The sequence below is a fragment of the Labrus bergylta genome, chromosome 19 (genome assembly GCF_963930695.1).
Source record: "Labrus bergylta chromosome 19, fLabBer1.1, whole genome shotgun sequence".
Classification (NCBI taxonomy): domain Eukaryota; kingdom Metazoa; phylum Chordata; class Actinopteri; order Labriformes; family Labridae; genus Labrus; species Labrus bergylta.
The window spans coordinates 1,022,165-1,036,380 of record NC_089213.1 but is presented as its reverse complement, the minus strand read 5'-3'; the positions used below and the strand labels follow the sequence as shown (position 1 = coordinate 1,036,380).

The 14,216-nt window shown below is 45.5% G+C and overlaps 1 protein-coding gene across 3 annotated transcripts in view; it reads right to left on the bottom strand.

Annotated features, from left to right (window-relative positions):
* The window catches only part of LOC136177130 (semaphorin-6C-like), an 88,095-nt gene extending 77,737 nt beyond the window's left edge, over window positions 1-10,358 (bottom strand). For all 3 annotated transcript variants that reach the window (XR_010664779.1, XM_065948369.1, XM_065948370.1), the window contains exon 1: window positions 10,044-10,358. The gene's annotated coding sequence lies outside the window, so the exon portion shown is untranslated. The remainder of the gene's footprint in view (window positions 1-10,043) is intronic.
* Between the last annotated feature and the right edge of the window lie 3,858 nt (window positions 10,359-14,216).

Below are 14,216 nucleotides of genomic sequence, written 5' to 3'. Positions count from 1 at the left end.
GACACTGAGCGGGGCGATCGAGAGAGAGAGAGAGAGAGAGAGAGAGCGAGAGAGGAATGAGCGGGGGAGTTGAGCACATACAAGTCTCTACCTGTACTTTACATATGTTAGGTAATCAAATCAAGCTGGACCGAGCAGGAGCACCTTCACTTTGTCAGGGGAAAAAAAGACGTCTGGTCAGCACATGGAAATAACTCCATTTCCTGTTTTTATATCTTAACTTCCTGTTTTTCCGGGCGCTGATGTTTCTCAGACATCCTAAACACAAAGATAAACTTTGACTTCCCCCGGGGGGAACATTTGGTTCTCCACACAGCTGCTTTCACTTCATGAACGCTTAACCAACAAATCTGTTCCCCGACACTCGGGCGGCATGTCAAATATCACTCAACGTATCCCACAATGCATTGTGAAAAGAAGTGTTCAACTAATCGTCAATTTTCAAGCAATGTTTTCCACCTTGCAGCTCAAAGCTTTTTTAGCAGAACCCAGACATCCCTGTCCCCAGCAACGTTTTCTAAATCCTCCTTCCAAGGCTGTTTGGAGATTTTCCCTTCATGACATCACAAAGGGCAGTAGCCCCTCCCCCAGGTGGGTGACACTCCCGCAGCTAGGTGTTTGTTCTGCCCTCTGAGTCTGCCTTCTCACCGTAAACAATAGGACATGGAGCGAGAAAGCACAGAGTACACCCAAGCCCTTCCAGAGAGGGGTGTGGTCAGACACAGCTCATTTACATATTTAAAGGTACAGACACAAAAACAGCCTGTTTTGAGCAGGGCTGAAATAGAGGGGTTTATAGACATGATCAAATACAGGATCAGAGTGGATTTAGAACAAGAAACTTCACAGACATGTTTTGAGGAGCTCTGAGACTTATTTAAACTGAAGAGGAGGAGGATATGTCACCTTTAAATTCTAATCATCGAATGTTTCTACCTTGAACTGATTTCTTTCTCCATGAACAAACACTCCACTTCCTGTCCAGTTCACTGATCAGTATAAACATTAATAGTATCTGACTCTCAGATGTTTGATCTGTCAGTTGTTTCATTGTTCTGATTATCGGAGGAGACAGATCTGACAAAAGGAACAGAAAATAAAAACTTTCAGATTCAGCGCTCACACCTCGGCTGTGAGTCTTCACACACGCCTCCCACAGCGCTCACATCTCCACCAGGAGACAAAAGACTGAACAACGTCGGAAGTTTTCTCAGCAGGAGGCCGAGCAGCCGTCCTGAAGCTCACAACAAATACCCGTTCCACTGTAGATCCTTTTATCAGGCAGAGCGCCTCGTTATCTTCCTCCTCTCCTTCGTCTATCTGTCTACATGTTAATGTCTCCCCTCTCCTCTTCCTCCTCCTCATCTTCCTGCTCTCTCTCCTCTTCCTCCTCCTCTTCCTGCTCTCTCTCCTCTTCCTCCTCCTCTTCCTCGTTTTCTTTTTATCTACATGTTCATGTCTCCTCTTCCTCCTCCTCTTTCTCATCTTTCTGTCTTCATGTTAATCTCTCTGCTCTTCTTCCTCCTCTTCGCTCCTCTTCCTCCTCCTCCCCCTCCTCCTCCTCACCCTCTTCTTTGTCAATCTGTCTACATGTTAATGTCTCTGCTCCTCTTCCTCCTCATTTTCCTGTCTCCGCTCTCATCATTTCCACGTTCCCGTCTGAGCTGCAGACGTTTTTCTCCGACTGTCAGAACACTTTAACACAAAAACTTCAGAACGACGGCAGAAAATTACATGGAAATGACTTTTTCATTTCTTCCTGCAGGTTTCTGAGTGAAAGAAAAAAATCAGCTCCCTTTCTGGTAAAATGCAACAAAAAAAAAAAAGGTTGTTTGAGGGTTTTTTTTAGGACGGGAGATTTGTGCAGATATGATGAAGATGGTTCTGTTAGTTAAAAAGAAGAAGACTGAGCTAAACGTGTTGGTGAAAGCATCCTGATCACATGAAATCTCTCTTTCTGAGAACACACAGAAGAAACATCCGAGTCCTCATAAATTGCTGGATTATTAAAGTCACACAGGTCAACATTACAAATCTGAAAATCAGGATTTATTCTTCCAGAGTCACGTCCATTATGCCGTTTTCAAACTTGTAGAAATCTCCTGGAAAACTCAGGATATATGTGAACGCAAACAGCCGGAGTTTCTCCTCCCGCCTCCTCGTATTTATTCTGCAGCAGGTCAGAGCTGATGTGAGAACGCAGCAGGATATTCTCAGGAGAATTCACCTCGAGCCAATAGGAGGGGGGAGTGAAGTTTCTATACTGTAACTTCTTTTTTTATTGGTGATAAGGTGAACAAAATGATACAAGAATATATAATCATGACAACTAAAGCGAGAACAAATAAACAAAATAAATAAATAAAAATAAATAAAACGGACAAAATAGATACAAACTAGCGAAACATAAGTAAAGAGACAGAGCAACAATACAAAATACATTTAAATGAGATGAATGTCAAGCAATGATTTTTATGTTCAGGTCGTGTTAGAAAGGTGTGAAATGTGTTTGTGACAGCGTGATGCATTAAAGTGCAGAACTTAGTGGGGAGTAGCAAGTAAACAAACAAAAATATAAATAAATGAAAAATTAGTTTGAGAATTTTTTTTTTTATATATGCATGTAAACAATAATGGAAAGAAGATAAAATTATATAAATGTAATAATGTGACCATACTGTAACTTCTGTCCTTCATCTCGTTGTGTCCTGTTGCACAATCACAGTAAAGGCTTTCAAATCATTTCCATTTCTTCTGTCCTGAGGTCTGACCTTTACTTCACTCACATGCTTTAAACAACAGACTCTCTGACTGAAGTCTGTGTATCCGACACACACAGATCCAGGAAGAAGTCCACAGTGGACCACTCTGTGCCGTGTGTTCAGTCCGGTCTAACCTTCAGCTGCTTCACTCCGAGCAGTAAGTGAATGTAGAGAGAGTAAACAGGAATAAATAACACTCAGAGTCAGGGTCAGCAGGTCAGCTCACACCAACACCCCAAATACCAGAGACGGGTTTTATTGTCTTATTCTGAAGGGGGAAGCAGCCGCTGAGACTGGAGTGTGTGTGTCAGTGTGTCAGTGTTGTGCAGCAGATGTTGATCTGAAGACAAACACAGCTGTAGTTCTGTTTACTGTGTGAACCTCTGCTGCTGTTTGTCTCAAACGTTAAACTGAGAGCGCGAGTTAATCAGACGTCTGCTCAGCGTCTGTCTCTGAGCGCTCATCACAACGTCATCAGGAGGAACGTTAGAGCAACAGTAGGAAACTTTGAAAACCTGAAAATCAGAGACCCGTCCTGATCGGCCTCTACCCTGTTTGTCTGAGTCTCAGAGCTTCTTTATCACATTCGTGCATCGTCTGCTGCAGGATTTATCAGCTGAAGATGGAGAAGGAGGAGACGGGATAACATCTCCTCTGCTGCGTCTGAGTCTCCTGTTTGTGTCTCGACATGAAGCAGAAAACAACACAAACACATTCAGACCTCGGGTTCAAACTCCGGGCTGAAGTTCCTCTTTAGAATCTGACTTTAGACCTCGACTCAAACCGGCCACATGAAGGTTTTTCTCACTGTGCAAAGTGTTCTGTTTTTAAATCGATTTCACCAGAAGTTAAAGACCAAACAGATCGTCTCTCTGGACATCGTTTCTCCATCTTTCTGCCATTTCATCGACTGCAGGTTGAAGTTTTGCTGAATGTGCATAAATTAATTTTCGAAAAATCTATTTCTTGTGTTTATCTGAATGCATTACTTCATCTTCATGTCTCTGTACAACCCCCAGATTAAAAAAAAAAAGTCAGAATGCATCTTCCTCTGCCAGAGTATCGACTGTTCACACACACACACACACACACACACACACACACACACACACACACACACACACACACACACACACACACACACACACACACACACACACACACACACACACACACACACACACACACACACACACACACACACACACACACACACACACACACACACACACACACACACACACACACACACACACACACACACACCTTGAGAGAGAGCAGTGTGTGTTGCTGCCAAAAGCTGATCAATAAAGCAGGAAGAGAAGCTTCATAGAGACACACAGAGGTCACCTGGCTGTGTGTGTGTGTGTGTGTGTGTGTGTGTTGTGCCAGTGGGCATCAAACCAGCAGAAGAAAATCAAGACTTTAAAAGTTTTCAATTTTGAAGTCAGAAAAGTTTAACTGAATGACACGAGAGAGAGAGAGAGAGTGAGTGAGTGAGTGAGTGAGTGAGTGAGTGAGTGTGTGTGTGTGTGTGTGTGTGGCAGCCATGTTTGTTGGTGTCTTGGTCGATACAGGTTATGAGAGAAAGAAGTTGAGATGACTCTTAAACCATCTCTCAAAAATAAAAACAAATGTAAATGTGACAAATAATTCAGGCTGGCACACACACACACACACACACACACACACACACACACACACACACACACACACACACACACACACACACACACACACACACACACACACACACACACACACACACACACACACACACACACTATGTGCATGGTGAGACTGTTAATAACCAGCAGAAAGCGGAGAAGCTGTGATGATGTGAACGGCGTGCAGAGGAAGCGGAGGATCTCCCAACACGTCGGACTGTTGCTCGCCTGTAGAATCAGCATGTGAGTGTTTCATGTTTTATGCAGCGCTTGTTTAACATTCATGCATGATTCAGACGCTACAAACACACAGCGTGATAACCTGAGGCGAGAATTCATCAACACGGGGAGGGAAGCTGCTGCAGGAAAAGTAGAAATCCACAATCTGAAGACACGACTGAACTACTAGTTGGAAAAGGGAGCGGAAGAGACTCTTGGACGACTTTTGATTCTCTTAATGAACTTTATGAATCACCCCGAGGGGAGAGGAGGTTCAGGAAAAGCCAGAAGAAGAAAATCTGGACGTTTGGATGATCTGTTCCGTTTATTATCCCGCAGTATTTTGCAGTATTTCATCCTGACATGTCATGTTGTGTCATATCGTTTTTTGTCGATTCATCATTGAGTGATTGTGTGAGTCCCGCCCCTAACAGCTGATCTGTGTGCTGCTCAGGAGGACGGTTAAAAAAACTCCAGAAGAAGGAAGAAAGTCGATTTTTAGCTCTGGTTCTTAAACCGCTGACTCTGATGAACAGAAATGAATAAAAGAGGGAGAACTAATGTGAGGAAATGTGAAGTTTTAAATAACACGGCGAGTGACCCGTTCTGTCTTCATTAAGATTAAAACTCTGAGATTAGATTTTTAACACGAGACAAATCCTCTCTGAGCCGAGCGTGCAGCCGAGCAGCCTCCTCAGCTTTCATCCTGTTGCGTCACAGTTACACCGTTTTACCCCCAAAAAGTGTCAGGGCGAGGAGAGAGGAAGGAGGAGGGAAGGGAAGGAAAGGAGGAGAGGAGATAGAGAGAGAGAGAGAGAGAGGAAACAAAGAGCACACATCATACCTGTCAGGTGTGTTTGATTCATCACACCACACAGCCCTGCAGCAAGAGAGACGGGAGGGAACAAGAGGAGAGGGAGTGGAAATCACACACACACACGTAGTCTCACACACACACACACACACACACACACACACACACACACACACACACACACACACACACACACACACACACACACACACACACACACACACACACACACACACACACACACACACACACACACACACACACACACACACACACACACACACACACACACACACACACACACACACACACACACACACACAAAGATTAAAAGGTCTGAGAACTTCCTGTCTTCTTGATTCCCTCATTTTGTATCACTGAGCGCTACAAAAACATCACACACATACATTTGTACTCTGTGTGTGTGTGTGTCAGGATACTCTGATTTCCGTGCGACATGACCTCAGCATTGTCTGTGTGTGTGTGTGTGTGTGTGTGTGTGTGTGTGTGTGTGTGTGTGTGTGTGTGTGTGTGTAGCCCTGATGTAACTCAGTGGAGCTCCTGACATCAGCGAATCTCTTGGTCTCTGAACTAATGAAGCAAAAGGAGGACGAGAGAGAGAGAGCGAGAGAGAGCGAGAGAGAGATCCACGACCTCAGCAGTCTCAGTTACACTCATCTGATTAATTAATCAACACACTCTGAACCAATCAGACAGCTGGATTCATAAAAAGATAACTGATCACAGTTACAGTCCTGAATGCTCTGGATTTGTTTGGACCAGAGAAGGTAGACGGGGTTTAAGACCCCCCCACACGGCCGTTTTGGACGCCCCTCGGTTTGTCAGATATGAGAGCAGTTATCAGGTCAACAGGTGTTGCAGCGATGGAAGCGGTCAAGAGAAGTGGTTCAGATAGAAGTGATTGTACCCGACCTAAAAAGCCTCTGCATGTTTCTAATAAGCTCCACGAGCAGAAACGTGCTCAAACTAGGATCAATATTGGAGATGCTTTTGAAAAATGGAGAGAGGTTAGAACACAGAAAGGTTTACAGACCCATGCAGAGCTGGATAAACACTGAAGCTTCAGAGTCCACCACATGGTGACCTGAGTGAGCATCCACTCTAGAGAGGGGGGGGGGGGGAGAGTCCACCACGTGGTGACCTGAGTGAGCATCTACGATCATCTGGAGATTAGTCGATGATAGCGTTGACTTTAACAGGAAGTTGTCATCATGAAGTTAGAACAAAGTCAGACGGAGAGAAGAATCAGCTCACACTGATTATCTAACAACTCTGACAACATTTCTGTCCTACAATTTACTACAGTCGAGCTCACACACACACGCACACACACACACACACACGCACGCACGCACGCACGCACGCACGCACGCACGCACGCACGCACGCACGCACGCACGCACGCACGCACACACACACACACACAGGATTAGAACAAAAGGCGAGTCCCGCGGTACAGATTTGCTCAGAGAACATAATGGTTGATGACATGCAGCAGCTTTCACAGCGACGCGGCTAATCTTCCTGCTCGGGACTCAAACCATTCTTCCTCTCTTCTTCTTCCTCCCGTCTCGCCATCCGCCCGCCTACAACCCACCGGTGGGACTCGCAGGTCATTGTATCCAAAACGAAACACCAAGGGGGGGTCGGTGTTAATCCTGGTTTATTTCTGTTTGAGAAACAAACATGTGAACTTTGACCTCCGTGTGAAACAACATAACAGTCCGTGAGAAAGTGCCGTTATTAAACTCTGCACACTACTTCCTGTATCGTCTAGAGGACGGCGCCCTTTGCATGGAAGCGCCATCAACACGTGAGCTGAATGAGAATGAAGCAGCGTTGGAGGAGCAGCCGAGCGTTTTACATCTCTTTATGAAGCAGCTCTTAAACATTAATGCACGGCTGTAAAACCAGAACACACACCGTAAAAAAACGCTTTAACCTCCGTGGCGAGGGCTCGCCGTGCACCGAGCACGGGACATATGGACGTGAGAATCATTACACTGATGTGTGGGCCCGCTCATGATCACCACAGAGCGTGAACATGAGTGATGAAATATCCTGGGATGTGTCAACAGATAAAACTAACGAGGGCTTTGGTGAACACGCCGTGTATCCCAGCATGCTTTGCAGGAACGAGGTGTGAGTTCATGTGGCGTGCAGTGGGTGGCGTTGGCGGCTGTGGTCGTATCAGTGCACACATCCCACTTTTGAGATGAAGACAAAGCAATAAAAAACAGCATGTTAGAATAAGTTGTGCTGTTTTTGTTACCATGGCAACATATAAGTTTAATCTGATATCATTACAAGACATCCCTGCAGTGGAAACAGGATTAGAGTTTCATCTCAGTCCAAGAATCTTTTCAGATCAAACATCATAAAAACTGTCTCAGGACCGCAGGAAAACGATATGCAAGCACAGAAAAAGGGGCGTGGTCACGTAAGGGGGGTTCAGAGACGAGGGGGGCGTGCGGGCTGAAAGCTCAACACCCCCGGAGGTCATTAATCATCAGTTCAGCTTCATAATCATCAAATGAGGGTTTCTAAACAGAGACAGGAGTCCCAGTCCCTGCAGAGAGTCCATCAGGAACCACTGAGTCCAGAACCCGCCTGCATCCAGCCTCAGGTCCCCCCCCCCCCCCCCCCCGTGGAGCAGGGACCCCGTCTTTGACCTCCAGGACCACCGGGGTCAAAATACAGTCATCACATCACGGTGAGTCACATCAAGTCCCAGAGCGTCCAGAGGGAACTTCAGCTAGCTCACCTGCAGCCTGAGCATCACACCTGTGTACTGTCCCTTTAAAGATTTAAAGGGACAGTACACAGGTAACAGATCTGATAAAGTGCAGAACAACGTTTAGATTCTTAAAGTTTCAGTTCTTTATTGATTCCATCGATCATGATTTGACCGTTTTAAAACACAAGATATCAAAAGTATTCAGTCAGGCGTCTACAACCCGTCACAAATCTCAACGCACAGCGATACACGGCGTCCAACGACTGTCAACATCTGAGCAGCCAGATACAACACATCTCCAAAATCCAACAAAGGAAGAAAAAGTTGATGACTCAAGCAAAATCAAATCTGTTTCATGTTTTAACCCATCGTGAGCAAATATTCTTCCTTTTGTACATTCTTCACTTCATACACTGAATAAAAGCCGGTTTAACGGTTTGTATAAAATCTAATTATGAGCAGACAGAACCTCACGCCCCACCTCAGATCTTTGGCGCCCCCCCCTCAGAGGGCCCCAGGTCGGGTGGACTTATGATCTCTGTGGTGATTAGGGTTTTGTCTTTGTCACGTCTGAGTGTCAAAAAAAGACAGAAACAGAAAGACAGAGTTTATAGACTGAATATTGAATCTGTTTATCGGGCAGGTGAATCAACAGAGACGATGGATGGAGCCTCGGTGACACGTTCAAGGTGCAGGTGATGAGCTCCATCCTGCACAGCTTTCTCCTTTTGCACATTTAACTTTATTTAAAGTCTTTATTAACGGTTTATTCTTATTTCTGCTCCCTGACAGCCGGAGCTCCGCTGCTCACACGCTCCTTCCTCTCTATTCTTCTTCCAAAAACACCAAAACTTAAACTTCATTAAGACGCCGCTGGTCGCTTCTGGATCTTAAATCTGAGATGTTAGATGTTGCTCAGGGAATATTTTAGAAGAGAGAATTAGAGTAAAACATCTTCTTACAGCAAACGAATCATTAAGACATCCTGTAAGAGACACACACTGATGACCTCACAGTAAATATCTACACTTCAGGGTCTGATTTCACAGTTTTCATCTTTTCATGAAGAGCACATCATGGTGGTGATCATCTGTGTTCTGATCATCTGTGTTCTAATCCTCTCATTCAAGCCTGGATCACATTTGAAAAAGGACCTGATCCAAAATCTCCCAGAACAGAATCCATGTTTTCATCGATAGCTGAGTCTCCTCTCTGCCAGCCTGAAAATTAACCCCTTAAAAGCTGCACAGGAGACAAAGCCAGGCCGTCCACGAGAGGCCGATCCCCGGGTCTGTAACGACCTGCTGAATATTTATCAGGAAGATAAGGAGGAGACAACAAGAGGCGCTGATGGAGGAGGGATATGAAAACAGGAAAAGAGGACAATCTCCTCCCTGCGTGAGCCCTGACGACTCCGTCAGCATGAAAAGCTCAACTTAAAGCAGCCACACACACACACACACACACACACACACACACACACACACACACACACACACACACACACACACACACACACACACACACACACACACACACACACACACACACACACACACACTGCCCGGCTGACTGACAGCCATCAATCAAAGATGCAAAACACGCACGCAAACCCAAAAAAACGCACAAAAACGCACGAATCTGAAAAAGCATGACGCGAACAAAACGCACACAATCCCACCCGGTGCATCCCGCTGCTTTCTGCAAGAACACACACACTTCCTAGATACACACACTCACACAATTAAGATGGCAAGCACACACACACACATTTCCCGGGAGCAGCTGAGGCGCAGGGAAACGTCAGAAGAAGAAACACTGACCTTTGTGTGTCCACGTCTCCTCACAGACAGACCAGTCAGAGTCCGGCACCAACACACACTCCCAGTAATCCACTACAGCTCCGCTAACATCCAAAAAAACGGGACCGAACCAGCGGGAAAAAATCCTCCTCCAGCAGCCACGAGCCGCTCCAGGTATAAATCCAGCGCGAGCGAGCTGACAGAGAGACACCGACACACACACACACACACACACACACACACACAGAGCGAGAGAGAGAGAAAGAGAGAGAGAGGGAGGGAGAGAGAGAGAGAGAGAGAGACGGTGTGTCCACTCCGGGTCCAAACGACACAATGAAGCAGCTCACAGCAGACCAGCCTCTCCTGCTGCAGGCCACGCCCTCCTCATTATCATAATGGACTCCAGCAGCCAATCAGAGGACGGGGCTCACTCCACAGGACTCCACCCCTTTTTAATTTAAAGCCACTGTGATGGAAACAACTGTTGGTGCAAAGTGAAAGAGGGACGTAACAAATACAACGAAATGTTTTCACTTGAATATTTTAAATGTTACAGATCAAATATGATTTTCAACATGAACTCAACTTTCTTTCAAAATAAAATTTAAAAACTTCCAAGTCCAAGTCTTTCAATGTGATTTTTCACACTTAAATGTAATATAAATCAAGTCTCTCCTCTGAAAATAACTCTGTCAGTCATGACTGTCTACAATGGGTGTAACACCCGAGTCCCACTGTCTGTGATGTTTTCAGAGTTTTCAGAGTCCTATCTTCACTTTGTTTACATCGCCAGGACGGCCGGCTGACTCCTCCCCTCGTGTATAAAATTCAATTCAATTCAATTCAAAAAACTTTATTTGTCCCCGGGGGGCAATTCAAAGGCACACAGAGCAGTAAATTAACAACAGTGCAAGTAAACAAAACATTTTAACCTGAATATAAAGTGTCAATTTAAATACAACTTAAAGCTTAAACTTAACTTGTGTTAAGTGACTGTAGTGCAATGATGGATAAGAAACAACAGGAATGAAGTAACCAGAACTGTATGAATACTGATATAAAATGGATAGAATAAAGTGATGTAGTGCATGAGACCAGATAAAGCAGAGGCAGTTAAGGTGCATGTCAATATAAAGGAAGTAAAAAAGCAAAGTTCACAGCTGAGAGTCTGCATTGGGTGAGAGGTGTTGGTGTCTGTTGGGGGGTTAGGAGTTGAGGAGCTGGACCGCCCTGGGAACAAAGGTTGCTCTTCTCCTCTGTGTCCTGCAGCAGGGACAGCGAAGCCGGCGTCCTGAGGGGAGCCACTCAAACGCTGGGAAGAGAGCGTGTGAGGGGTCCTGCATGATCCGACCTGCTAGCCTGATTGTCTGTTGCTCATAGATGGATGTCAAAGTCCTTACAGGTAGTCCAATGATCTTAGAGCAGACTGTGACCGTGCTCTGCAGGCGCTTTCTGTTCTGGAGGGTGGTGGAGTGGAACCAGCAGGTTATAGAAAAAGTAATAATGCTCTCAATGAAGGAGTAGTAGAAGGTCAGAAGAATGTTCTTACTGACTCCAAAGGAATTGAGCTTCCTTAGGAGGTATTTCCGCTGCTGACATTTCCTGAGAATCTCCTCGGTGTTGGAGGAGAATTTCAGCAGGCTGTCGAAGATGGTACCCAGGTACTTATACTCCTCTACTAGTTCAACAGGATTCCCATGGATTGTGGTGATTGCTGATGCAGCCAGTTCCCTCTGCTTGTTGGAGAAGGTCACCACCATGTCTTTGGTCTTGCTCACGTTCAGTTCGAGGCAGGAGCTGTCACACCACTCCACAAACTCCTGAAGAACTGGTCCATGGTGCTGAGAGGGGCCTGACAGCAGAGAGAACTGTGTCGTCTGCGTACTTCACCAGGTGACAGTTTGGCTGTGTGGTTCTGCAGTCATCGGTGTAGAGGATGAAGAGCGGAGGTGAGAGCACGCAGCCCTGAGGGGAGCCAGTTGAGATGTGTTGGAGGTTGGAGAAGGTGTTGTTGACCAGAACTCTCTGTGATCTGTTGGTCACAAAGTCCAATATCCACAGGATGAGCTGGTCGTTCAGATGGACGCAAGTTGAAAGTTTGTCAGCCAGGATGTGAGGCTGCAGGGTGTTGAATGCAGAGGAGAAGTCTGCAAACAGGAGTCTGGCTGAGGTGTTGGGGTGCTCCAGGTGTTTTTGAACAGTGTCTATTATGAATGTTTTTGCATCATCGACACCTCTGCCTGCACGATAAGCATGATAAGTCTCCATGCTGGAAATGCTGTCTCAGTCTAACTTTCAGTCAACCTAACGACAGGCTGAGAGCTGGAGCTGAGGCGGGTTTTAAACCTCCTGACAAACCGTTACACCGCGCCCACCTGTCAATCAGGTCAGCTACACGCCTTATTGTGAATAACTCTTATCCTTCATCAAATCAAAACTGATGAGTCATCAAAACATTCACCCCCCGTACAGTGTGTGTCCATCCAGACATGAGCTAATCACACCTATTTGGTTTTTTGAACCAGGCTGTAAACATGTTCATCTCTGCTGTAAAAACAGGCTTTTTAGAATGGGTGTGTATGTGACTTCCTGTGCTTCTGCAGCCAGCCTCTAGTGGACACTCCAGGAACTGCAGGAGTTTACACTTCAGCATCGGCTTCATTTTTGTCACTCTGTCTAATGAATGAATAGGATCCTTGTTGACTGCCTACAGGAGCGTATATATAGACATCGTTTACTCTCATGATGCTGCTCGTTATTTTTTGTACTCCCCTGCTGTAGTGACAATAAAGTTCATTGTGGTTCTGATTTCCTGTAATCTGTAAATGTGCTTAAAGTAAACGCTCTCAAATCAAAACACACTGCTAAGGTGTTAAATGCTCCCAAAAAACTGTACCCATAATGCACCTCTTTGTTTGTATTTTCATGTGAAAAGAGAGTTCACAGTGTACAGTACAGACTGTGTACAATCAGTGTGTCAAACAGGATTTGTTCCATCTCTGCAGTAATTACTGCCACTGTAATGAAAGTCCTAATAATAAGAGGCTGCTCGCTCCGCAGCGCTCTTTACAGCGGGAAAATGATTTCCACGAGGAAACCTCAATTAAATCTCCGGCTGACAAATCGAGTTTGTTTCTCTGCAGGATAATTAGAGCAAAGTGGAGGAAGAGAAGTGGAGGAGACGCCTCACACGCAGCGCTGGGACTACAAGCCCGAATCTGTCCTGCGCTCAGCGGCTTCTCTGAGCGTCCAAGAGTCTCATGTCTGCTCGTCCTTCCTCACATCTCCTCCTCTTCCTCTGTTGCCGTTTATGAAAAAACAACAAATTAGCAGATATGAGGAGCGGTGACGTCGGGGGAAATAAGTGTTTGATTTTGCTTGGGTTGGTTGTTCCTGTGTGCCTGATTAAACTGTGATGTCTTCACTGTCCTCTCGCTGCACACTCGGCCATGTTTGTTTTTAAATACAGAGAATAAAAAACAGCTGCTGCTCAGTGAAGAAGACACACGCTGAACACTCGTAATGTTAGCAGGATAAGGTTATCCATTCATCCGTCCATTATTCTATACCGCTTTTCCCGCTCGGGGTCGCGGGGGGCCTGGAGCCGATATCAGCTCTCATTGGACGAGAGGTGATGTTACACCCTGGACTGTTTGCTCAATCACAGAGCTGACATGTAGAGACACCTACAGGCAATTATTGTAATTGTTTTAGAGTCACCAATGTACCTAACGAGCATCTTTTTTTTAATGTGGGATTCACACAGAGAGGCTCCTGTCAGTGTGGGATTCAAACCAGGAACCTCCTCGCTAGAAATGAGCTCTGGAGACCAAAAACTGTTTTTGTACCAGGATGTAAACATGTTTATTTTAACATAGAGCTCTATGGGGACTGACTCACTGCAGGAGACAGACTCTAGTGGTCACTGGAGGAACTGCAGCTGTAAAGTTAGACATTTTAACATAGAGCTCTATGGGGACTGACTCACTGCAGGAGACAGACTCTAGTGGACACTGGAGGAACTGCAGCTGTAAAGTTAGACATTTTAACATAGAGCTCTATGGGGACTGACTCACTGCAGGAGACAGACTCTGTTGATTATTAAACTCATCTTTGAGTCTTCTTCTCTTCTAAGATCCTCGTCCCTCTGTCTTTGTGAGTGTTAAAACACAGTTTATAGATGTGACAGTACTT